A 17,570-nucleotide genomic window follows, 5' to 3' on the forward strand; every position below is an offset into this window, starting at 1 on the left:
TTGCACAACATCATCTTTTTTTCATCAAAATGGGATTCTGAAGGCATGAGGCAGTAAAAACGGTTAAAATACACCATTTCCCTTTTGAAGCACTCAATTTGCCGTTAAAATGAGTTCGTGACATTTTTTTTTGTGCAATATTGGATGGCATGAAAAGTTATTTTCAGAATTTTCAAAAGCCCAAGATTCAAGAATCTATTTTCCGGTAGAATGGTTTTATTTCAACATCTAGAGCTCCTACTTCAGCATTTCAAGTTCTTCAAAAGGTAAACTTGAGGTAAAAACTTGCATAAAACTTTTTAGTTTATTAAAAATTTAGGAATATGTGATAAATAACCACTTCAATTACCACTCTTACAAACTATTCTCTCCATCATTGACCTAGCCCTCAATAATGATTGACTTAACCCTCAACCATCTTTTCCATCATTGACCTAGATCTCATGCGAAACATATGCTTTGGACAATCTTTGAAAATTAGCTTGGCAATTTTTTTTCCATGATTGATGCTTTTGAAAAAATAAAAGAATAAATTTGATCCTTGAGTACTAGACCTCATGAAGATGATTTTAGTCTTGAAATACACAAGCTTACTATGATTGAAATTAAGATGTCAGAAATGCTACTTGGGAAGCTTGTTCTGTAATATTTTTGCAGTTGTGAAATTAAAATCCTTCCATTTTAGCCCTTTTTGTTGTCTTGGTCTTTTTTTGGGAAAATTTATTTTGTGACACCTCAATTCAGGTTGATTTTTTTTTCTAAATAAGAAATATATGCTTCATAGGTCATATTGCTCATCCTTAATAAGGACATCTTCATAGCTACTTTTCCAATGGCATTATTGAGGAAACTTTAAGGTGGAAATTAATATTTTTGTGTTCAAGACATATTTCAATATTGCTGCCTATGTTACAGATAAAATGACTATGGGATAACAATAAAAACAGAGTATAAACATGAAATTGTCAAAGTACAACAACCCCTTACTTCGTTTGCATAAAAGAAAAGATTTAGAAGGGTAAGATGACTATCATTTGTGTACAATTTGTGGGGCCATAGCAAAAAGGTAAAAGATATAATTAAATATGAAGAACATGTGGATGAAGAACACATTGAAAAATCCCTTAGAGAAAAAAATAGTCAAGCAATAACTCTTGAAGACCACGTCTTGATCGACACATTGTTTTGAAGACTTAAGATATGACATGATGGATTCTCAGTCATATTGTAAGTCATGATGGATTTTTTCATGTTTTTCTTCATTGAGCCCTTAATCTGTTTTAGTTGAAGTGTCTACAGATGAGAGCAACTTTGAGTGTCAAACTTGGGTGTATGGTTAAATCAAGAGTGTTATAGCCTTCAACATTGTCATTGTACTCCTCCTTTTGTTGATGAATACCACTCTGAATTCGAACATGAAATATGATAAATATATCTAGTAAGCTCTTTGTGTCCTTTCCTTCTTGAATAATATACAACATACACTCAACAATGGTATAGTAAATATTCCATAGAAATTTTAAACCAAGATCATCATTGAGCCCTTATTTGTTTTAGTTCAAGTGTTTAGCAAATTGTAGTCTCACTAATTGTAACAATTTTATTTTATGCAATCATCCATTGGTTTTTTTCTTGGGAAAGTTTTTTTTAATACAAAAATACTCATCAACATCCACAATGCTTAATAATAAATGATAGAAATTAATTCTAGCAACAACTCATAAAACAATTTATCTTGGAAAATGAAAAAAATGGGAAAAAATAGTTAATATATCTATTAATATCTTATGGCTTAAATGTAGCCATGTCTTAAAAGCAATTAAGAAAACCAACATCTTGGCTCTGCTAAGTGAGCCCTCCACCCAACTTAAGCACATTACAATCAAGAATATTCTAGCCTTTTAACGGCTTCATGACTAGTAATCCATGGGCTTGTGGACCTAAGAACATTGACTCAATGAATGAAGTTTACCACCATAATGATTTACCACGATTTATCAAAACCATGTGCTCAAAATCACCATTGTGGACCTAAGAACATTCTCTTTGATCCAATCAAGAATGATTTAGGAGAGATGTCAAAGGATTGACGTCTCTTGTGATAGTGAGAAATCAATATATTCTTTGAATCCATAATCTACATAAGGATGCCCAACAATGATCAATATTTAAGTTTGTAATTTCTTGATCTTTTTGATATATAAACCACTCCATTCGTCATTGAAAATATTTGGACGTAGTACCAATGGTAAGTCAACCAAAGTGTTAAAGGTTGCAGTAAAAACTAAAGTATATCATGGAAAGAACACCATAATCACCCACACCTATACACAAAGAAGAAAAACACCATAATCACACACACCTATACACAAAGAAGAAAACATGTTTAGGGAAATTAATCAATGGCTTTATCATTCAATTTTCATATGTATTTGTACATTGAAAGGATAGTTGGAGCAATATGGGTCCCAATTAAACTCTGGTTAAATTTACTTTGTACGATGAAGAAAATATGTTTAGGGAAGTTAATCAACTAGTTTGCCATTCATTTTTCATATGTATTTATACATTGAAAGGATAGTTGGAGCAATATGAGTCCCAATTAAAATTTGGTTAAATTTACGTTGTACAAAGAAGAAAATATGTTTAGGGAAGTTAATCAACTACTTTTCCATTCATTTTTCATATGTATTTATACATTGAAAGGATAGTTGAAGAAATATGGTCCCAATTAAACTCTGGTTAAATTTACTTTATATATGTATTACTTATTAAATAGGTTTACTTAATATCTTATAAAATAGTATGACTATTACATAAGCTTAATAAATTTCTCAAAAATCACTTTCATTCGAAAATATTTCATATTATGATCATTTACAACGTAAATTATATAAACTAAATTATTACTATGTTATATTATTTCTTATTTCTTTAATAAAAATAATTACATTTATTTTTATTATCAATTCTTAAAATTAATTTCAATAACATTGCACATTCTATTAGAATTATTAACACAACTAAAATATCTATTGGCTGTGTCAATAAAACAATGATATTGATATGCTACAAAAGTAGTTTTCAGTCCAACTTAAAACCAAATTTACGAAAATAAATAAAAATTAAATATCTCAAAATCAAATCTGTGAAAATGATGAATGAAAGAAAAATAAATAAATAAATAAAATAAAAAATTAATTATAGAAAAGGGATGAAGAGTAAACACAAATGAATAATATGAATAATATTCGAAATGTGAAGATACGCCTTTATAAATTTTGACCCTTTTTCCAACCAAATACACATCTTTTAAACTAAGTTAAAACCTCCTCTCTTATACTAAATGAGTACAAAATCACTTATACTAAAAAAAAACTCCATACCTTCTAATGCTTGTGATACATCATCATCCAAATGGGTTAAAGGCTTCATGACTTGTAATCCATGGGCTTGTGGACCTAAGAACACTAACTCAATGAATCAAGTTTACCCCAACAATGATTTACCACTATCTATCAAAACCATGCGCTTAAAATCACCAATGTGAACTGTTAGGTCACTGATTTGTCATCATTTTCACTTGTCTTTCTCATTCATTAAGCCATTACTTCCAACCATCCATTGCACCATTTCACTCACTTGCCACCATTTTTACCATAATTCTTCATGATGTGTCTCTATATGTCTAAGTGGTTAATTAACATCAGTTTCCTTTATTTTTAGTAGATTAAGAAGAATTGAGCAAGTTCAAGTTTCTACAATTTTATAAATTTTCCATAGTTACCTCCATGGTTGAGGTAGTAGCATCACTCTAGAAGGAAATCCGCCAAATGGAAATTCTTTCTAGAATCTCCAATATGGATTTTTATTGGTCAAATTCCACCCAGCTCACACGTGGGGACCTTCAGCATCAAATCAAGGGAAAAGCGCAACATTTTTTACTAGCCAACTTCAAATGCATTTTCTAAGCAAATGAATAAGAATTCCGGAAACCGAAAACATGGGTTTTCTTCAGCACAAGCTCAATTGGGTTCTTAGTGGGCTGGCTTCTCAAATTCCTTACCATTTGAGATATTTTCGAAGATATTTGGAGCTTTATTTTGTAGATTACGTGAATATATGGTTTTTCAAATTGACATTTAATGCACAGTCAACAAATAAGCCCAAATGAGCTATTCTTTAGTAAATTCGTGGAAAGAAGATCATTTTGAACATATTTGGGCTCATCTTTTATCCTAAACTCCTTCAAAACATATTTGATTTTATCTCATGGCAGAATTCATGCAATGAAATTCTGAATTTCTAGTTGCTTCAGAGATATATAAAACCACTGTAATCTATTTGATGAGGGGGAGAATATTGTTTGAAAACCTTTGTTTTTGTTTCATTCCTTTGTTGTGCATGGTATTGATGTGTATTTAGTGTTGTAGAGGAGATGTGCTATTGCCTAAATCTCGTCGGAGGGCTCCCTTGTGTTGTAAGGTTTTCATTAAATGTAGATAGCATTTCAATTCTTTGTTTTGTTTTAGCATTTCATTAGTTTGTTTAAATGCATAGTTTTGATTTTCGAATGAATGCTAAGGATTGTTTTATTAAGATCGCGTAATCATTTTGCTATAGAGTGAAGCGAAATCGATATAGATTTGTAGTATAGTTGTGTGAGTAGAATTTTAATTTAGAGTTAATATTTTTTTTTTAGCAATTTGAATTTAGTTTCTTTCAAACAAGAGTGAAGCAAGTGTGATTTTCTTTTGAACGAGAGTGACATTTATTTGTGCAAAATGTGATATTTATTTTGAGCAAGTGTGATAATTTTATTGTGATTTTAGTTTGAAACTGATTCTTTTAAGCAAGTGTGATCATTTTGAATTTTAGAATAACATATTTATTTTCATAGTTAACATGTGCATCTCGACATCTCAATTTAATTTAGGAATTGCTTGAATAATAAGAACTTCTAGCACATATAGTGCACATACACTTCATCAATATACTAGCCTTGGTTGACAATTTATTTAAGTAATTTAACATCAATTAAATTACGAAACATGGACCTAAGAACATTCTCTTTCATCCAATCAAGTTTACCCTAATAATGATTGGAAGTTATATCGATTGCAGATTGTGGAAATATCTTGAAATATGATGGTTAGGAGAGATGTCAAACAATTGATCTCTCTTGTGATAGTGAGAACTCAATATATTCTTTGAATCTGCAATCTACATAAAGATGCCCAACAATGATCAATCTTTGTAATTTCTTGATCTTTTTGATATTCAAACCACTCCATTCCTCATTGCAAATTTCTGTATGTAGTACCAATGGTAATTCAACCAAAGTGTTAAAGGTTGCAACAAAAATTTCGAGTAGATCATGGAAAGAATACCATAACCACACACACCTATAGACAAAAAAGAAAATATGTTTAGGGAAGTTAGTGGTAACTCAACCAAAGTGTTAAAGGTTGCAGTAAAAATTTGGAGTAGAACATGGAAAGAACATCATAATCACACACACCTATAGACAAAAAAGAAAATATTTTTAGGGAAGTTGATCAACTACTTTGTCATTCATTTTTCATATGTATTTTTACATTGAAAGGATAGTTGGAGCAATACAGGTCCCAATTAATCTCTCGTTAGATTTCTTTTGTACAAAGAAGAAAATATGTTTAGGGAAGTTAATCAACTACATTGCCATTCATTTTTCGTATGTGTTTGTACATTGAAAAGATAGTTGGAACAATACCAATCCCACTTAAATTTTAATTCAATTTACTTTATACCATTATTACTTATTAAATAGGTTTACTTAGTATCCTATAAAATAATATGATTATTATGTAAGTTTAATAGATTTCTCAAAAACCACCTTCATTAAAAATATTATCATATTATAATCATTTACAACTTAAATTATATAAATAAATTATTACTATATTATATTATTTCTTATTTCTTTAATAAAAATAATTACATTTATTTTTATTATTAATTATTAAAAAATAATTTTTGAAACATTGCACATTCTACTTAATGTAACACAACTAAAATATCTATTGGTTGTGTCAAAAACCAATAATATTGATAAATTATTACTATATTATATTATTTTTTATTTTTGTAATAAAAATTATTACATATATTTTTGTTATCAATTATTAAAAAATAAATTTCAAAACATTGCACATTCTACTTAATATTAACAGAACTAAAATATCTATAAGTAGAACTTCGGCGTAAATCACATAAACTTCGGCGTAAATCACATAAAGAGAGACATTTGTCGACGCGTTTCGAACCAACCAGTGTGGCCCATCGTCAGGACAAGTTGAAGAAACAGATCTAGCCTATGCATGTTTAATAGTTTGAGGAAAGCCTCCAACAACTATCTTGATCAACGGCTAACTTTGACTAAGGGATAGTAGTTAAAAAGTCAAAATGAAAATTACTTTAATAGTTTAATAAAATCGTGACTTGTATGGGAATTAGTTAGATTAAAGACCTGACTTATATATATATATGTATTAAATATATAAATATAAAAGTTAGTTAGATTAAGGACCTAACGTACTTATATATATATATATATATATATATATATATATATATATATAAATTAGTTGATGGTTTGATTTAAAAATAAAGCAAGGGGAATTAGTTATGATAAAGACCAATATAAAGTTAATATTAAAAAATAAATAAAAGTTAGTTGAAAGGTATAAATCTAAAAATAAATTAAGGGGAATTAGTTATAATAAAGACATATATATATATATATATATATATATATATATATATATATAGATATATATCAGAGTTAGGTTAGTTAGTTAAATTACTAGAAAAGAAGAAATAATATTATTTTATATGGTGATTACTTATTGGTAGGTTAAAATTTTATTTTCCATTGTATTTATTATTATTATTTATTTATCTATTTTATTTTTATTAATTTTAAACAAAAATTATTTAGATAAATGTATAAGTAATATAATTCAAGGTGATGGTTATAGTAATTATAAATTACTAATATGCTAAAATAAATAAATAAATAATAATACTAATATTTACGATCATATTTCTATTAAAAAAAAATATATATATCAGAAAAAAGCAAATAGAAAGAGCGCTAGAAAAGAAGGAGAAGAACCAAAAAAAGCCTTAAAACAAGAAGGACAAACACTAACGACAACAAAGAAGAAGAAAAAAGAGGGGGGGGGGGGAAGAGAAAGACTAGGATGAAAGGGCGGGGATCCAACATCTACTGATCTTCCAGCCGTCATCCTTATTGAGATTGTTTGGCCTTCTTTCAATCTCAATAGCTTCTCTAAATTTACGATGATGGAAATGAGCAACTTTGGCGACAACCTTGGCCTCCTCTATACACACCTGATGCTTGGTCTTTTCTACATGCTCCGCCAAAGCTGAAGACTTGGATCTCCCATGTCTTAGGTTGGCTACATGTTCGCTAATCCTCTGATGGATGGAGCGCCCTGTTTCCCAATATAGGGGGTCCCACAAGAACAAGAGATCAAGTAGACAACCTTCATGTCCTTGGGGTTAATGGGATCTTTCACTGATCGGAGGGAATTGCGAATGCTGTTGAGGGACCTAAAGGTTGAGGGAATCTCATACCCCATAAGGATCCAAGCAATCTTGTTCGTGGTTCCTTGGACATAGGGAAGATGGACACCTAGATGGTGCTCTTTAGGCTCTTTCTTAATTAACAAATTTTTAGAAGCTTTACGGAAAGCCTTCTGACCTAGGCGCCTACTATATCCATTTTCCACAAAAAAAAAATAGAACAATAAATAAATAAATAAAACTATAAAAACAATAAATAAAAATATATACACAACTTAATAATATTCCAAATATGAAAATATTTCTTCATAAATTTTTATAATTTTGTCAACCAAATAGGAATCTCTTAAACTTAAAAGCTCCCCTCCTAAATGACTACAAAATCACTTACACTCGCAAAACTCCATAGCTTCTATGCTCGTGATACATCATCATCCAAATTGGAATATGGGCTATTGACAACTGAACCGATACTTGCAGTGAAAGAGCTATTTGTATCTCGCAGAGGAAACCCTCGAAGGCTATTTAGTTTGCGAAGTTTATAAATTGGTTAAAAAGAAGTGAATTTTGCCATGATTTTTGTTAATTAATAGAAAATTTGGGAAATATAGATTATAGCTGTTAAATTTTAAAATACTAGGTTACAGTTTAGGAAATTTAGATAATGAAGTTTATAAATTGGTTCAGAAAATAGTGGAAATTTTGACATAATTTTTATCAAAATTTAATAAAAATTTGAGAAATATAAATTACAGCGGTTAAGCTTTAAGATACTAGGTTTTTTTTTTTTTTTTTTTTTTTTTCCGAAGGTGGTAAAAAAAAAAAAAAAGATACTAGGTTACAATTTAAGAAATTTAGATTACAACACTCCAACTCTAAAATTTTTGAGACCAAAAGATTTTTAATAATGATAAATATATTTCCACGATACAAAAAACAAAATTAAGACACTCCCCAAATTTGAAACAACTTTCCAAACAAATTTATAAGCTCCGTAAACAATACCCTTATATACCCATTTAATCAAGAATATGGTTTGCATATTGGGGAGCAAGATTATAAGTCTCCCCCAAAAATATAGGGTCATAGCACCTCCTCTCCTCGGCTACAGGGAGTCCGTTCCCACGCAGAGTTCTCAATACATTTTGGATGAAGCAGCCGTCCAAACTCATAGCATCAAAGAGAGGGGCTCTCCATTGCAATTGATTCTTTGTTCGTAGTTGTCCCTGACAACGTTCTCCACCTTCAGGATCTCCTTCCTTGCACGAACTGCAAAATCCATATTATTTGGATCACCGTCGAGTTTCTTATTAACATTGTTGGGAACGAAGTGGGGATCCTATGAGGATGGAGGCCGGTAGCCATTCTAGACAGGGCACCTCCCTTCTGATAGGGTATTATTGGAGGAAGCTCTGCGTTTCCATGATAATGTGGAACAATGAAATTTTGTAAATATTTTTGGCTTAATTTCCATTCTGATTTACCAAATTTTTCTCTGCTTAACTTTTCTCTTATAATCTGTATAAAAAAAAATCAACATATTATTGAGAAAAGTAACTTTGAGGGTATATTTGTTACCTTTTGCCAATCATCTTCAAGGTTTCTACGGTTAGTTAATTGTATCAGTTGCCTCTGCTTCAACATCTGTCTATCATCACTTTCAGAATAAAATTATAATTTTATAATAAATTATAAATTGATGTTATTTTAATTTCAATTTCAGATTTATTAATAATAGGTTTCCCACCAACATTCTTTCTTATTCTTATATTTCTTATTCTTATAATAAAATAAATGTATGCGACTTCTACCGGATGTAACATAAATTTATAATCTTTTTATTATAATAATATAGAGTTTACACTTTTACAATAAAATAATATAAATGGATGATCTTTCTGCTTTAGTTAATTAAAATATCCCTTTCATTTCACTACTATGGTTGAAATGGAGAATCAGTGGCCTACTTGAGAGCAACGTAAGCGAAGCCAACGCGGCAACCGGGCAATGAGTGAGAATGAATAAATGATGCATTTTCGTTGGTTTCGCTTTTTAGCTTTTTGGTTTTGTGGGCATCCCACCAAACAGTAGTGTCCGGAACATCAATTCGATGGGATGACTGCAGATGATCCTTTCTTTCGGTTGGCATCATTAAGTGATAGAGCCACCGAATCCAAAGCACAGCCCAACAGAGTGTCTGTGAAAGAAAATTATATCCGTTTAAAGATTATTTTTGGCTAAAGATTATATGACTATTTATATATGTTTCTTATGCGATGATAATAAAATTGAAAAACTTAAAAATTAAAAAATCAATTTATACTGTAACAACGAGTATAATAAGGTGTTGTATTGCAACCATATATTCGGTTACAATCAATATTAGCGATATATTTTTTTGGCACCAAATATATTAAAAATTAAAATTATTTCTTTAAAAATGATTATTAGAATTAATAAAATAAAATATTAGGAATGGAATTAATAATGTAGCATAGTTAGTATTTTTTGTGGCTTAATTTAATATGTCATAACGTGTAGTATGTAGTCAAATTGTAAAATGAGTTATATGAATATTTGTTTAATTTGTTTTTAATATAATTAAACATTTTATATATATATATATATATATATATATATATAATTGACATTGAAGAGAATGATAACAAGTTAATAATTATTTATTTAATATTGAATGATGACAATTTTTTTATATAATGCTCATATTATAGTACACATGTCATGTCATTAGAGTATAGATTGATATAATGAGAGTTGTACAAATTGTACACATGTTATTTTTACATTTTTTTTTCCAAATTTATATTTTTTAAATTAATATTTTGTAAATTAAAAAATAAAACCCATAAAAATTGTCTTTTCAATATTTTGCATCAATGAGAAAATGAAATTTTTAAATTTAATTACAAACCATTTGTGTTTATGGTACATAGTAATTAATGTATAATGTTATTTTTCAAATTATTTATATTTATTGTGCATAGTAATTAGTGATTTAGTACATAGTAATTAATAATAGAGTACACAAAAGTCAATTCTTGCCATCATTACACAAACCAATCATATTTGAGATAAATAGAAACAAATTTTATTTAAAAATAATAAATTTAATTTCATAATGTTAAACTTTGAATAGATTTTAATTTTGTTTAGTTAAAGAAAAACTAATAGCAAGTCAATGAAAAATTGAATACGTTATAACATGCCAGCGGCAAGTATAATAAGTTAGTATAGGGTTCCGTGGAGTTGGGAATATTTTAAAATAAGAAATGAACTCTAAGAATTGTCATACTAAGGAGTGCATGAGGGGAAGTCAAATGAACAAGAAAAAAGAACAACTAAGGGTAGTGAGTAAAAGAGAGCAAACCTACGATGTCAAAATAGAGACTTGTTTTGAACAAGAAGGACTAAAGAAAGAAAGAAAGAAAGAAAGAAATATTTTAACATCCACGAGGCGAAGGATGGTTTGTAGGACATATTGCTTCTTCATCTTATTGATGTATTTGACCCTTTACTTGTGAAGCCTCACAATAAACACTCGCAGCTTCTCAAGAACATGTGTGGGAATTGAATTTCAATTGAACGTAAAATCAACTGAAAATAAATGTGGGAATTGAATTTCAATTGAATCTAAAATTGACTCGGAAGTTAGTGAAAAGTCTTTCAGATTCAAAAGGCCAAGAATAAGTTTGAGTGATTATTTACTCAAGCACTAGGAAAAGGAGTTTTGAGTAGCGTTAGGGACTACATATTCAGTGAAGGGCTTCCTTTTTAGGCTTAGTAGGCCTGGATTGGCCATAACTTGCTATGTTATTATGCCCTCGCTCAGAGATAGCCAACTGCAGGTATCACTATAATGTATTTCTTTCTCCCTTCTTCAATTTCAAAGTAAGTTTAAAAGCAATTTAGATAAGTGTATATATCTTGTTTGAATAAAATATCAACATGTACATGTTTATGGTTCAAGTTTTATTAATCAAATGATGAATGTGAATATAGTGATGAATTAATTATTCTGTAATGATGTTGTGTTATTGGTTGTAATATTCATACGAAGGGGCCTATAATGCATAATTAGTCATTTAACTAGTGTTCACTTGCTATTATATTAACTTGTGTTTACTTGCTATTATATCATGGATATGCCTCATCCTTTATCATAAAGACTCATGATAAAAAGATTAAAGGATCTCAATGAGTCTCATACTAGAATATTAATTCTATATTGCCTAATGGAAATGAAATTTACAAGTAAATAAGGGTAGACTATTCAAGATAGCTAAGAAACTTGTTCGGAGTATAGGGAAATCATTCTTAGGATTCTCTTTTATTCTTGAAAGGATGTTTGATTGGGATTAATGGAAGATTCTAAGAGACCTAAAGTAGAAAAGATGACTCCTGAGTTTTAGAAGCCTTCTAGTGGTTAATACCCAGTTACTATCTTTCTCCTTTAGCCTCAAGATATACCTCAAAAGCATCATTGAGAGATTTGGAAATCTTGGGATGACACCTTTTTAATTTGGTAAATTTAGAAATTTTTGGGATTGGAGGTTGTTTCTTGAGCCATTGATCACATGGTTTGATGGGGGCGATGACCGAGAACCTAAGTGTGAAGGAACTTAAGTCTAGTGATGTGTATGAAATTGTCAAGAGCTCACGGATCAAGCTTTGGGGTTATCCATTTTAAATCTTCCCTCAAACAACCGGAAATTACATAGCTAAAAAAAAATCCATTAATGAGGTTATTTCTATGAGTCTACAATCTCCATTGGGTCATATTGTTAGTGGAGGTATATAGTTATGCCAAAAGGCTAGGGGTCCAGTAACTTGGGAGCGAAATGATAACTCACTAGGAAGTGAGGTTGTGAGGTATATTGATTCTAAGGAGTGTGAGGATTCCCAAAATTGGATATTGGGATATCATGCCTCAAGTATCAAGTAGATCATCATCATTTTTCTCACAAATTCCCTAATATGAATGATTCACAAATAGTTTGTCAACTAATGGGAAATCATCCACATCCTTTGTTGGATATCAACTATTGGCTATTAGGTGGGTTCCCTCCCCCTCGATGCTCACCCCCTACACTAACAAACTTTGAAATCCTAAGGAACCACTACCTAATTTCTATGAGATTGGATGTGAGAGATCATATATCAAGGGAGCAATATGAAATTATTAGGCCTTTTCGAGCTTGATGTTAGTCGAACATGGCACACACAGGTGACACTTGACATGGTGAGAAGATGTGGATCAAGGATTCCATGTGTAGATGATGTGGCATTTTGATGTAGTTTTGACATGACATACTAATGTGGCATCGATATGGCATATTGATGTGGTGTCAATGTGGTTGGATGATGTGGTAGGAAGAGATATGGAGTTCTTGATCCCAAATATCAGGATATTGGGTTATTAGGTGTCAACTATTGGCAAAGTCTAGACCAAAACTATGGATGTATGTCCCAGGGGCCCAGGGAACTAGTAGACTAATGATAGTTGATGAAATAGATAGGATATTTTAGTAGAAGACTCATTCTCAATCGGGAAAAGTTGTAATAAATAAGAGTTACTACTAATTTTGACTTAGGGGGTTAATGGTTGATCTACCTGAGTGGGATAGGTTGTCCACATTGTCCACCAAGGTGGTGGCATATGGTAGTATGGAGGTGATGAGGTGTCTTGGGAAACAGATATTCAAGTAGGCATAAATTTGTGTCCAAAACTCAGAATCGAGTAAAATATATATAATTGGAAAGATCTCAATGAGCAAAGAACAATTATGAAATAAGTTTTAAAGTGATTAAAGAAAGATGGTGTTTTGATAACCTAACGTCCTTAAGGTAACCTAGGAGGTTGGATCTAAATGCCCCACAACATTAATTAGGGTTTAAGGGGTTAGGTGTGATACAAATGGTATAAAGGCCAAGGATTTGACACTTGGACTTAATGGGGTTAGAAAGGAGGAAACTAGTCAGTCTGGTTGACATTAAAATTTGTTGTATTTGAAAAAAAGGGGATATTTTTTAATTAATTTTTATTTGATTATCTAATCCACATCTGAGTGCGATGTGGAGCAGCAGAAAAACATCAATTTCATACCATCGTATATCAATGTTGATGTAACTAGGGTGACTAGATATGTGAAATTTTATAAATTTCTTAATCTAACATGCATGTGTTGCTTCGACACATAATAAGAATGCCAACAATAAAAGAGAAAGGGAAATGCTCAATAGGATGGTATAATCCCCCCAAGAATAAACATCACATAAGAAATGTGATGAATTTGAAAAAAGGAGTAATGAGGAAACACCTCTAGATCTAGCAAAAAATAATGAGAAGTTTGAGGGAAGACAATGAAAGGATAATTTTGGAACATAAAAGAAAACCAGAAGTGCATGTTATGCTGCTACAAAGTTTTCCTAAAACACAAAATAAATTATAGAAAGGATAAATTATTAGCAATGTAGAAATAAATCCCTATAAAAAATTACAACTCCTATTAGAGATTCAAAAGGATGTGCTAGATACTAGAAATGCAGGGTGGGAGGGGAATTCTAAAAGAAGGCCTTGAAACAAAATGTTGGGCACATGTAGTCATAGATCATCCATAGATTTTTCAAATGAAGATATAGCTAGCTCAGATGAACTATCAAGTACAAATCATAATTCAGCCCCCCATAAGAACTCAAATATAAAGTACTCAAAGGATATCCTACATGAAGTGTTGAAAAAGGTAAGGCCACCTAGTTATGATGGTGAAATCAAGAAAGGTAAAAATTCAGATGCATGGCTGTTGTGATTCAAGTATTTTGATATACATGACTACCCAAAGAACATGAATTTCTAAGTTACTATATTCAACATGAGTGGAAAGGCTTCCATATGGTGGGAAGAAGTCAAGAGTGTAAAGGAAGTGGTGGAAGGAATATCAGTTGGAAAGAATTTGATGATGATCCAGATTTATGCAGGAATGAAATGAAATACAAATTTTAAAAGAAACACAAAGATATAGTGAAAATTGAACTTCAATTAATTAATAACAAATATTGAAAAGTGTTTACATGCAGAATGGAAATAAACTAGCTTAGGTGATGGTAGCTTATCTCTAAGAAGAGATGTGACAACTACATGCCTTCTGAACTATGTTATAATAATGTTGCATTAAAAAAAAAAACGTCATTTAGGGCCTCAAAACAACTCTGGAAGTTTAGGACGTGAAAAACTGCAAAAAATAGAAAGTTGTGCTAGAATTGAGGAAACTGAAAAGAAACAATATTGGGAGTACAAGTGGAATAGGCGGGTAACCACAAATATGCACCTGGATAAGTCCTCCCCCTTAAGAAGCAATGGTCCCCATTGCATTGAGTGCCTCCATGAGATGGGGAAACTTTTGCTAAACTTGGTCCCTAGTGAGTCACTTGTCTTGGTGCAGGATGTGGTCAACTTTGACAACTTGATACAGTGGGATCTCTTGCTAGTGAGTTTTCTTAATATGCGTGTCCATGATCTAATCAGTTGTGGCCTATTCAATGTAGTTTGGGTTGAGCTTGGTTGGTATCATATACTCCACCATGTCTGATGTGTCCAACAATGGTGGAAAGTATTGCCAAAGGTAGTCCACATTAAATACATGGTGCAAGCCAAGGAATGGAGATGTTGAGCTTGAAATAATTGTCACCCATAACCTTGGTGATGGTGTAAGACCCATATTAGAACAATCAAAGCTTCTGATGCAGTCTGAAAAGGCATTCCTTCTGTAGATGTAACCACACCTTATTTCCCACTTGAAACTTATGTGGCCCGTAATGTTGATCATGATATTGTTTATACTTGACATTGGCTTTATCCAAGATATCATGAAGCTGCTATCAGATGTGCTATATACATTCAATAAACCTAGTCACTTTATCAAACTCAGACTATAAATGTACAAATTCTGCATGTGTAGTTGCAAGAGACATGACAACATCAATCGGGCATAATGGTTCGAATCCCAGGCCCACTTGAAAGGGGCTATTTCCAGTCAAGCTATGGAGAGCTCTATTATACTTGTGTTGCACATAAGGGAGACTCTCACCCCATGTTTGTGGATGCTTGGAATTATACATGAAGAGCATGCACACTATCATCTTGTTGACAAAATTTGTATGGCCATCAGTTTAGGGATGGAACATAGTTGACTTTGTGAGCTTGGTGTTTGATAATGGCCAAAGGCTCAACTAGAATTCATGTAGGAACTTTCTCTCTCAATATGATAGAATGGCTTGCAAGATCCCAAAATATACCCACACTCATTCAAAGAAGAGTTTGGCAGTGGCTTTTGTTGTGATACTCTTCTTGCAGGAATTCAATATGGCCATCTTACAAAATTTGTCAATGACAAAAAAACATAGTCATTTCCATGCTTGGTAGAAGGAAGGCTAGACATATAGTCCTTGGAGATGGATTACCAGGGTTGACTAAGAGTAGGTAGAGGAGTATATAGGCCTTGCTTCTTAATGGTTGGCTTGGAGATGGCACAAACAATGCAGGATATGATATATTTTCCAACATCATGTTGGATATTTAGGCAATAAAAATACATTTGTTGTACTAGCACTGTCTTCTCTACACCAAAGTGCCTTGCAACCTGACTGTAGTGTGCCTCCAAAATCATCTTGCTATAATCGCTTGAAGGAATAAAAAGGTGTCTCAGGTGGCATAATAGAGCATCTTGTAGGTATAAGTATGGAACCTGCTTGCCATCCTGTTGAATACTCAAAAATCTCTGCCTACAACACTATAAGGGAGACCACCCGGTATAGACCTTAAAGCAATTTCGTTTCCATTGAGATGACGGTTCCAACTGGTTTAACTAAGTCCAGTTACCTTCTCTCTATCTCCAATGGCTTAAAATCTAACTTTCATCTACCAATAGAGAAGAGACATCAGATCAATCTTCTTGTTGATTAGGCAAAAAAATGATCCTTAAGCTGATTTGGGGCTCAACCAAGCCACAACTAAAGTTTGCCTCTTTGGGAAGAGGACTTCTAAGAATGTAGAATTAAATCTAAATGCAAAATCTTAAAATACAAGAAAAAGGAAATAAATCCTAAGCCTATCTCGATTAGGAAGATGTAGATCTAACCCAACCAAGAGCAAGATATTTAAATGATTGAGATTTAAATACATCTGAGTTATAACGAATATCAAGCTAACGAAGTAGTTCAATTAACTGACATTATGAATATCAAAACACATTTTGCTCAGAGACCTCTTAACTGAGATAGTCAATCAACAACATTTAGGAAGCAGTTCACAAAATGATATTGATTGTTAAATCCGTAATTTGAATAATTAAACAATAATATAAGGAAATAGTTCACAGAATATTATTGTTTGTTAACACAGAATTAAAAGGAAGATTTGTGAGTAAATAATTACTCATAAATCAGAATGCAAAACCACAAGAACAGAGATAAATAATAACATATAATTGAGATAAATTACTCACACTGACAATAATGCACACATATGAATAAAATGACACATTTCTGCCATCATAAAACGAAACCAGTATTTAAAACAATAGTAATAAATACCAATTTATTGAATCCATTTCTCTAACTTTAATCTCTAACAATCCTTTACAATGCTTGGAACTTCTGCTTTTAAAACAAGGGTTGCAGTAGTGCAAGCTCTATTTTCCATACATAATTCAGAATTTAAAAATAAAAATTCTCAATAATCCTCAGATCTTAGATTTTCTCTCCTCATCTACAACTCTAAATTTTCATTACAATAATGCTTTAAGAATTCTAAAATTGTAGAGAAGAAAAACCCCTAATACATTCTACAATATATTATTTATAATAGTTACAAAAAGAATTCTCAATAAGAAACTTTGTTGAAGAATAAATATGCTCAATCAATTTTTATTGGCCCAAAATCTTATTCTTTTATTGTTGGATCT

This window comes from Pinus tabuliformis, chromosome 2_2 (genome assembly GCF_031772625.1).
Source record: "Pinus tabuliformis cultivar Carrire ecotype Pingquan chromosome 2_2, CPIR1, whole genome shotgun sequence".
Taxonomy (NCBI): Eukaryota; Viridiplantae; Streptophyta; class Pinopsida; order Pinales; family Pinaceae; genus Pinus; species Pinus tabuliformis.